Here is a 7,296-nt window from a genome sequence, read left to right as displayed (position 1 = left end):
TATTTTTTAATTTGTTACATTCTAAAGAGTATTTTGGCTTTCTATTTTAGGGGTATTTGACAAGCACTCCAAACCATTTTAGCGGGTTTTGAAATTTACCACAATTTTTGAGCATCGGTATTGACGGTTATTGGCGTTTTTTTAAGTTCAATCTTTGGCCATCATATCGGTAACAAAAATATCCATCTAAATACATATCTAACTAAAATTTTTCAAAAACCGTTTTAGGGGCTTTTGAAACTAGGCGCTTCATTTAAACAAATGTGTTTTACCCCTTTAACGTTTTTCAGTACTTATAATATGGTATTGATTAATTAAAATACTTTTCACTGTAATTGTATTTAATTTTATGTTTTGTAATCCGTTGTTATCTAACCGCAGTATTTGCCGCCAGTAGCGTTACGCTCCCCCTTAAGATACGCAGACTCTCACGTACAAAATTATAACATGATATCTTTAATAAGTAATGTTAAACGCATAACCGTAATACTATAATAATAATGTTTTATATAGTAATATTATTCTGTAGATATTATTGTATTATGTAATCACAATCCATTGTGTGGAATAATTTATTCTTTATACACTAGTATAAATGTTCCTAAAGCCCTTCTCACAAATCAAAACAAAAAGGTCACACGGCCGGGTACACACTGCGCCCGCTAAATTAATGACGTATTCGCAGCTAACCCAGTTACAGAATCTTTTTTAATATTCGTAATAGCGAAATTACAAAATGTTGAGCGTGGCCAAATATAACATAGTGTGACCTACGTCATACAGGCGGTAACTTAGTAGTAGAATTAAAATGTAAGTGGAAATATTAATCATTCCGTGGGACTATTAAAAAGACTGCAATTCACGTAGCATTATTTTGCAAATATTCGAAGAAAATGTAGGTATTATTGAATACTGAATCTAAAACGAAATTATAATAGATTTAATTAATAATAACATATTTAAAATCGTTCACACCACGGAGGTCCTTTTAAACCACGAAACGTAGTGTCCTTTTCTACGTTTAGTTGGATATCAAGTTGGGGAGTGCTGTACTTATATCCTCTCATAATGTAGACAAGGTACTATAGTTTTCTGGTTATGATATTTATTACACAAAACTTCTCATTTCATTCATCAAATTGTCATTTTCCATTAGTTTAAGAACATCAACATTTGTAACCTAAATAGTCTTAGTACAGTGATACCTTTTTAAAGATAAAAATGCATTATATAGGTACATATATATATTATTTTTGATTCGACAAAAGGCTATGAGCAGCTTGTGTATTTAGTAATAAGACATAAAATAATCAAAAAAAAAACAGACTTTGAGAAACTTACATCAATATATTGTGAACTCACCGGGTTGAATTCGGAGCCTCGGATGATTGGAATACGAGGTCAGGACTTCGTTTTTCAACTCTCAACAATCTTATAAAATGATTGAGGAAACATAATATTTGGTAGGGCCAATTATGTTTACCCTTATCTCTATATTTCCCTCCTACCCCAAATTCCCAGTTATTGTCCATAACTATAAGTCCAAGTGCAAATCAGTTACGGGTCCATCAGTCGACCCTGATTGAATAATATTTAGTAACATCAAGCTACCTTAAGACAACGGACGCGCCTAGGTTTTTTACAGCTAGACCGTCGCAAGTAATTCAAAGCGCATACAGACTGGTTCAAAAATTATAATGTGACCGTCGTCCAAGTGATAATTCTGAGTGATACTTCACCTGGTAAGCCGTGACATTCATCAACCTTGCGCTCACACATTTATAATATACACCATATCTGACCGTCAAGTGACGCGCACCGGGTGACCCAACAAACAATACCACGCGAGTGATAGTGAAACCAGACGACTACGGAGCCAGCCTCAAAAGCATAAAAGGTCAGTACCTGGCATCCTATTATAACCCCCTCCAGGATCCACCATCACAATCATTCCATCAAAATCAATTAGAGTCCACTATAAAAAGCGCAACCAATAGTGAAGCATGGTAATTATGCAATCTCAGGGAAATCTTATTTTGAGGAAGGCACTTTAAGTTTTTATTTCTTAAAACTGATCCCATTTCTCATTTACCCGTGTTCCTTAATAACCTGATAAAATAATCATTGCTATGATGTGTGCATAAATTTACTGAGTTTCATATAAAAAAGTTGTGATTCGCGAGCTTTTGAATTTATTTCGTAGGACAGGAGCGGTGCCGGTGTGCTTTCCTTCTCGCTAAATACGAATTTAATCCTGAATAATGCTCCCAGTCAAAGTTATATTTTAGTATTAAGCGGCGAGTACATCTCCTGTAAAGTGCTACTTACATTATTCCGCGAGGCTTAATGGAAAGCTGTTCTTTTTTATCATATCTGAGGTGAATTTCTTATTATTTGAGATTTTTTTGAGGATAGTAATATTTTTTTTTCACTCATATTCCATATTCCACGATAATAAATTATTCAAAGATACCGCTAAATTGAAAAGAAAAAAACTTCTACAATCACTATACCGCGAAAGCCTTCAAGTGTAAACCTAACATTACATTTTATGGTATCATAATATTCCTCAGTATAACAGAATAAAAAATCTAAATTAGTTAAATATCCCAAAATAACAATGTATTATTTTATATCAATTATTACTTAATTCCATGTAGAAATGCTGGAATCACTATAGAAATCTGCCGAAAACTCAATCTTCTTTTGCCTTTCATGAAAAGTAGTGATTTCAGTCATTTCCTTTTTCCTTTCACACACTGATATAATATATTTGGGTCTAAAATCCGATGTTAATTTTGACTGCCTTTAAAAGAGATTTTTTAACAGAGTTTTTTTTACGAAAAATGATTTTTTGTCATTTGCTCAGGCATCTTCTCTGAATTCAAGCACACATTGAAAAGATTACCTCTAAAATTCGCAGACGCGAAATACGCCAGTTGCACATCACAATAAATTATTAAAAATAATAATATATAAATTGTTTCTTAATTAAATACTGTTTTTACGCTTAATCTTATGCATAAGTAAGAGTTAGGAACTATTCGCTAAACCCTATGATCTTTTTCATTGGATCAAAAATTCAAATATTTTTTTACGGAGGTCGAATCCGCACCCACTATTTTAAAAGCGGGAACTCTGGGAAATTTTATAACTTTGATTGATTATAATTGCTTTTGTCCAGGGAGTAATTGCCATGGAACCAAATACTTTACTTTACTGGCCCTGTCCATTAACGATATTATTTAAAATAGAAATTTATAAAACATTCAGTTATCTTTTATGTTAATTACTTAACGACTTTAAAATTTTATTTAAAAATATATTATATTACTTATTTAAAAAAAACACGTGAATTTATAATCACGGTGTAGGCAATGTCTAAAGTAGATGAAAACGCTCCTGATTAATATTTAATTATATGCTACTGTTTTATTTATTACCCACAATGGTCGAGCGGCTTACGCGTCGGGTTATAATGTCTTGGGTCCTAGGTTCGAATCCCGGGTTAGAAAAAATTAACATGTTATTTAATAGGTTGAGAAAGAAGCTGACATAACATTATTTCTCGTAAAAACAAAAGTCTGTTAATACAAACCCTTACTCTGTGGAGGCCTATAATATGATCATATCCAAAGGAAAATGGTCTAAAGCTGAAAAAAAAGAAAGAAGACGAAAGTTTTATTTAATTAATAAAAGTATAAAGCAATAAATATTAATTAACCACTTATTTAATAGTTAGTTAATCGTGTCATCTTAAGGCCATTGATCTCAAAATAACAGAACATGAAGTTAATGATATTTACTTTAAGGGGGTAGTTCAATTTATTATTGCATATGCAGTCATCGATAGTAAACTGAGGTTTATGGCACAGAGCTGCGAATATTATGGTTTACTATACATATTATATATTTCACGCACTCTATCGTCTAAGCTCAAGATGGATAAAGTGTGGGTGCTGGACGAAATCCCGAAATATATATTAAATCTTAATAAGTGATATCACAACAGGTTCTGCTATTCTTGCTTTTTCATACAAGGTGGGCGTTAATAATTTTGAATAATCAGAAACACCCAGGGTTTGAGAAAACTACGAGTATATAAATATATTGTGTTCTCACCGAGATCAAACTCAGAATTCCCGAATGGAAGGCTAGCGCCTTACGCAGTCCACCACGAGTGCCGCCAACACTGAAAGATTGTGTGAAAAATAAACAAATTTAAATATCGAGAATGTGGTTGAATGGAGAATATAAGGATACATATTTGCTTAGAAAGGATTAGCAAAACTAAGATCCCACTTATGTTATGTAGAGAAGACCAACTTGAACGTAGACCTCTCAACAGACTTGCCAACGTGTGGAAAGATAGCCCGGACTTCACAAATATTTAGAAAGATCAGTTTCGACGATTAAGGCTAGGCCCACACTACGCGGAAATCCCGTCACGGAGGATGCATGACGGAACGCCAATACGTTTATTACATATAATTTGCCGTCATCGGGCACATTACGCGGTAGATCGGTTGTCTTGATCTGGTTGATTTGCGTTCAGTCGTGGAGGATGCGCGACGGAATTTCCGCGTAGTGTCGGCCTAGCCTATGACAATAGGAATGAAAATAATAATAAAAAGGAGCAATTATAGTGATTGAAAGTTGACAAATTCATAATCCAGCTGATATTTGAAGCTGTGACCTACCGTACGTTAGATTGTTGCTCATTAACTCTAGCAGTCAGAGCGGTATTTGATGATACAATATATTTCAAGAAAATTAAAGGTTTACTCACTGGGGATACATTCAATATAATTTTAATGACTATTTACCTTATAAGCACTATAGAATTTAACGAGCACTTTCTTACTCTACCCAAATAAATAAAAGCTCATTGCTTAAAGGCAAGAACTTTCGCTTCAAAGTTTAGTCCTCGCACTATTTTATTACTAAACAAAGCTTTCATAAGTTGTATCTTTACGACCATTTTGAACTTTCCACCTTCACGGGTTGCGGAGGTAGCAGTGTTGCAAGAAAATAAGCTGATAAAAAGTATACGTAAATACATTAATGAAGTGTAGCTTTTATGAGTAGTTATTTAATACTAAACATGTTGATTATTTCAGAGTTAAAATTACGTTTGGGAGATTCTAGATTCCATACACTTTTAAGACTTCTGAAATAAGCGGCATACCAAGTGAATATGGAAAAAGTAAACTTATGGCAGTGTCCCTGCAAGATAAGTGTGTAAGTATCTAAGGCAGGCGCACACGCAAGGGGGATTTTTGGGTCCGGATCTCCCAGGAACGACAAAAATACAAATGATTTAGATGAATGGTATATTACTTCTTTCTTCATATGACCTCACGACTGAGGAACTGAGAACTGTCGAACAGCCATATTAATGACCCCATTTCTTTCGGCATTCTATGACTCGCAAGGTCTTGTCAGCACAAAACTCGTTGTACTCATGAATTATTGCGATCATCGGGTGCAACCAATATTTGCTTTTTTATTCTGATGCATCGTGTCTTAAAGAAAAGACAGCGCGGACGACATAAACGTTCTTAATAATTATGACTGCTAAGCTAGGCGCATTCGATAATTACTTGTGGATGGCATCTCTTGTGGAGTTCTCCGTCTCGTCATCCGGGAGTTCTGGGTTCGACCCAGTGAGGACATAATATTTATCTGATTTTCTCAAAGACTGGTTTGTGATTGTTCAATATTACTAACTACTACCTTGTACGAAAAAGCAAGGACACGGTTATTAATAATATATAAAAAATGACTTGTGGATGTGACAAGTCGCAATAACTCGTAGGTGAGTACTTGGTATGTTAGACTCAAAGTGAGGAGTCAACTAAAACCTAGTTGACAATGTTCCTCTGAAGCGGACAATATAAAAAGTGGAATTAGTATCAATATTGTATTTCATTTCAATTATTAATATAATGCATTTATACTATGAAGTGGCAGTTAACACCATTAAGAAATAATATTATTATTATCTCGAAAGACTCAAAATGATTGAACTACTGAATAATTTTCAATTACGGGGTACAGTAATTTGTCTCAAAAGACCCATATTTATTTAAAAAATAATACGAGTAATTTTAAAATATTAAACAGCAAACTCGTTATAGCAAATGCATGAGTAGGTCTTATTTTAGTTTACAAAATAAAATAAAGTCTGATGTCTTCTCCCATCATATACCTAAGATCCCAATGCCATCATCATCATCATCAGCATGAATCTATCCACTGCTTGATGAAGGCCTCTCCAAGCTGATTCAATTTCTCTCGGTCCTGTACGTTACGCTACCACGTACTTTTGCAGAACTTTTCATAGATCCAGCGACCTTGCGAACATTTTATACCTCTTGGGTAAACCTGGATGACCAGATTTTTCCAGCGATTGTTCTTCTTCAAGCTATGTGTCCAGTACACCTCCAAACCCTGCAAATCCTGATGTATAAGACATTTATTATTGCTGAACATTTCGAAAAGCGTAGTATTTAGCAATTATTCGAATGAATAACAGTTGGGTGGATTATTGAAAAGAAAGATTAGAACAGTCACCCGAAAAGTGATAGATGTGAATTTGAATCCAACTTTGTTAAAAAAATCGTCGATTTATAAAATTTAATATGAGGTATTAAAATTTCTGATTGTCAAATCAGTTTTAAATAAAAAATGAAAAAGAAAATGATTTCGTTGTTTAATTTTGCTCGTAGTTTTAATTGGAGCTTTTAGTTGTGGTAAAAAAATGAGAATTCCAATCTATCCACATTTCTACAGAAATAAAATGTTTCATTTATTATTTTCAATGGTGCATTCAATTCAAACTTTTCCTCGTTAAGATTTATGTCGGCCCACAAAGAAAGACATAAAAATGCCAGTGCAATAGAGGTATATGTAACGCTACGCCGTGTCCTAGATGAGAAACCAATTATTTAATTAAGTATAATAAACAAAGAAATATACCAATCATACCAAATAGCATTATACAGGTGACACACTTTAATATGTATGTCTTGTTGTCAAAACAAAACAATGTACCGGAAGCGATTGTCAGCATTTCCGCAATCATAACTTAGATCAATAGAGCATTATTATGATTTGCTTAATTGCGACTTAACAATGTCTCTTGGAATATATGGTCTACATTTATATAAACAGCAAGGACGATCCAAAGTTCATCACTCATCCCGAGTCCGGTCACTCGACATAGTCAACCGTCATTCCACTCGAGTCCCTTGGTTATAGTTGGTATATCGCCAGTTCATTAATATATTCAAT

The sequence above is a fragment of the Rhyacophila brunnea genome, unplaced genomic scaffold (genome assembly GCF_057557595.1).
Source record: "Rhyacophila brunnea isolate RB1 unplaced genomic scaffold, BYU_Rbru_1.0 scaffold_16, whole genome shotgun sequence".
NCBI lineage: Eukaryota > Metazoa > Arthropoda > Insecta > Trichoptera > Rhyacophilidae > Rhyacophila > Rhyacophila brunnea.
Note: the sequence above shows the minus strand (reverse complement) of the source record.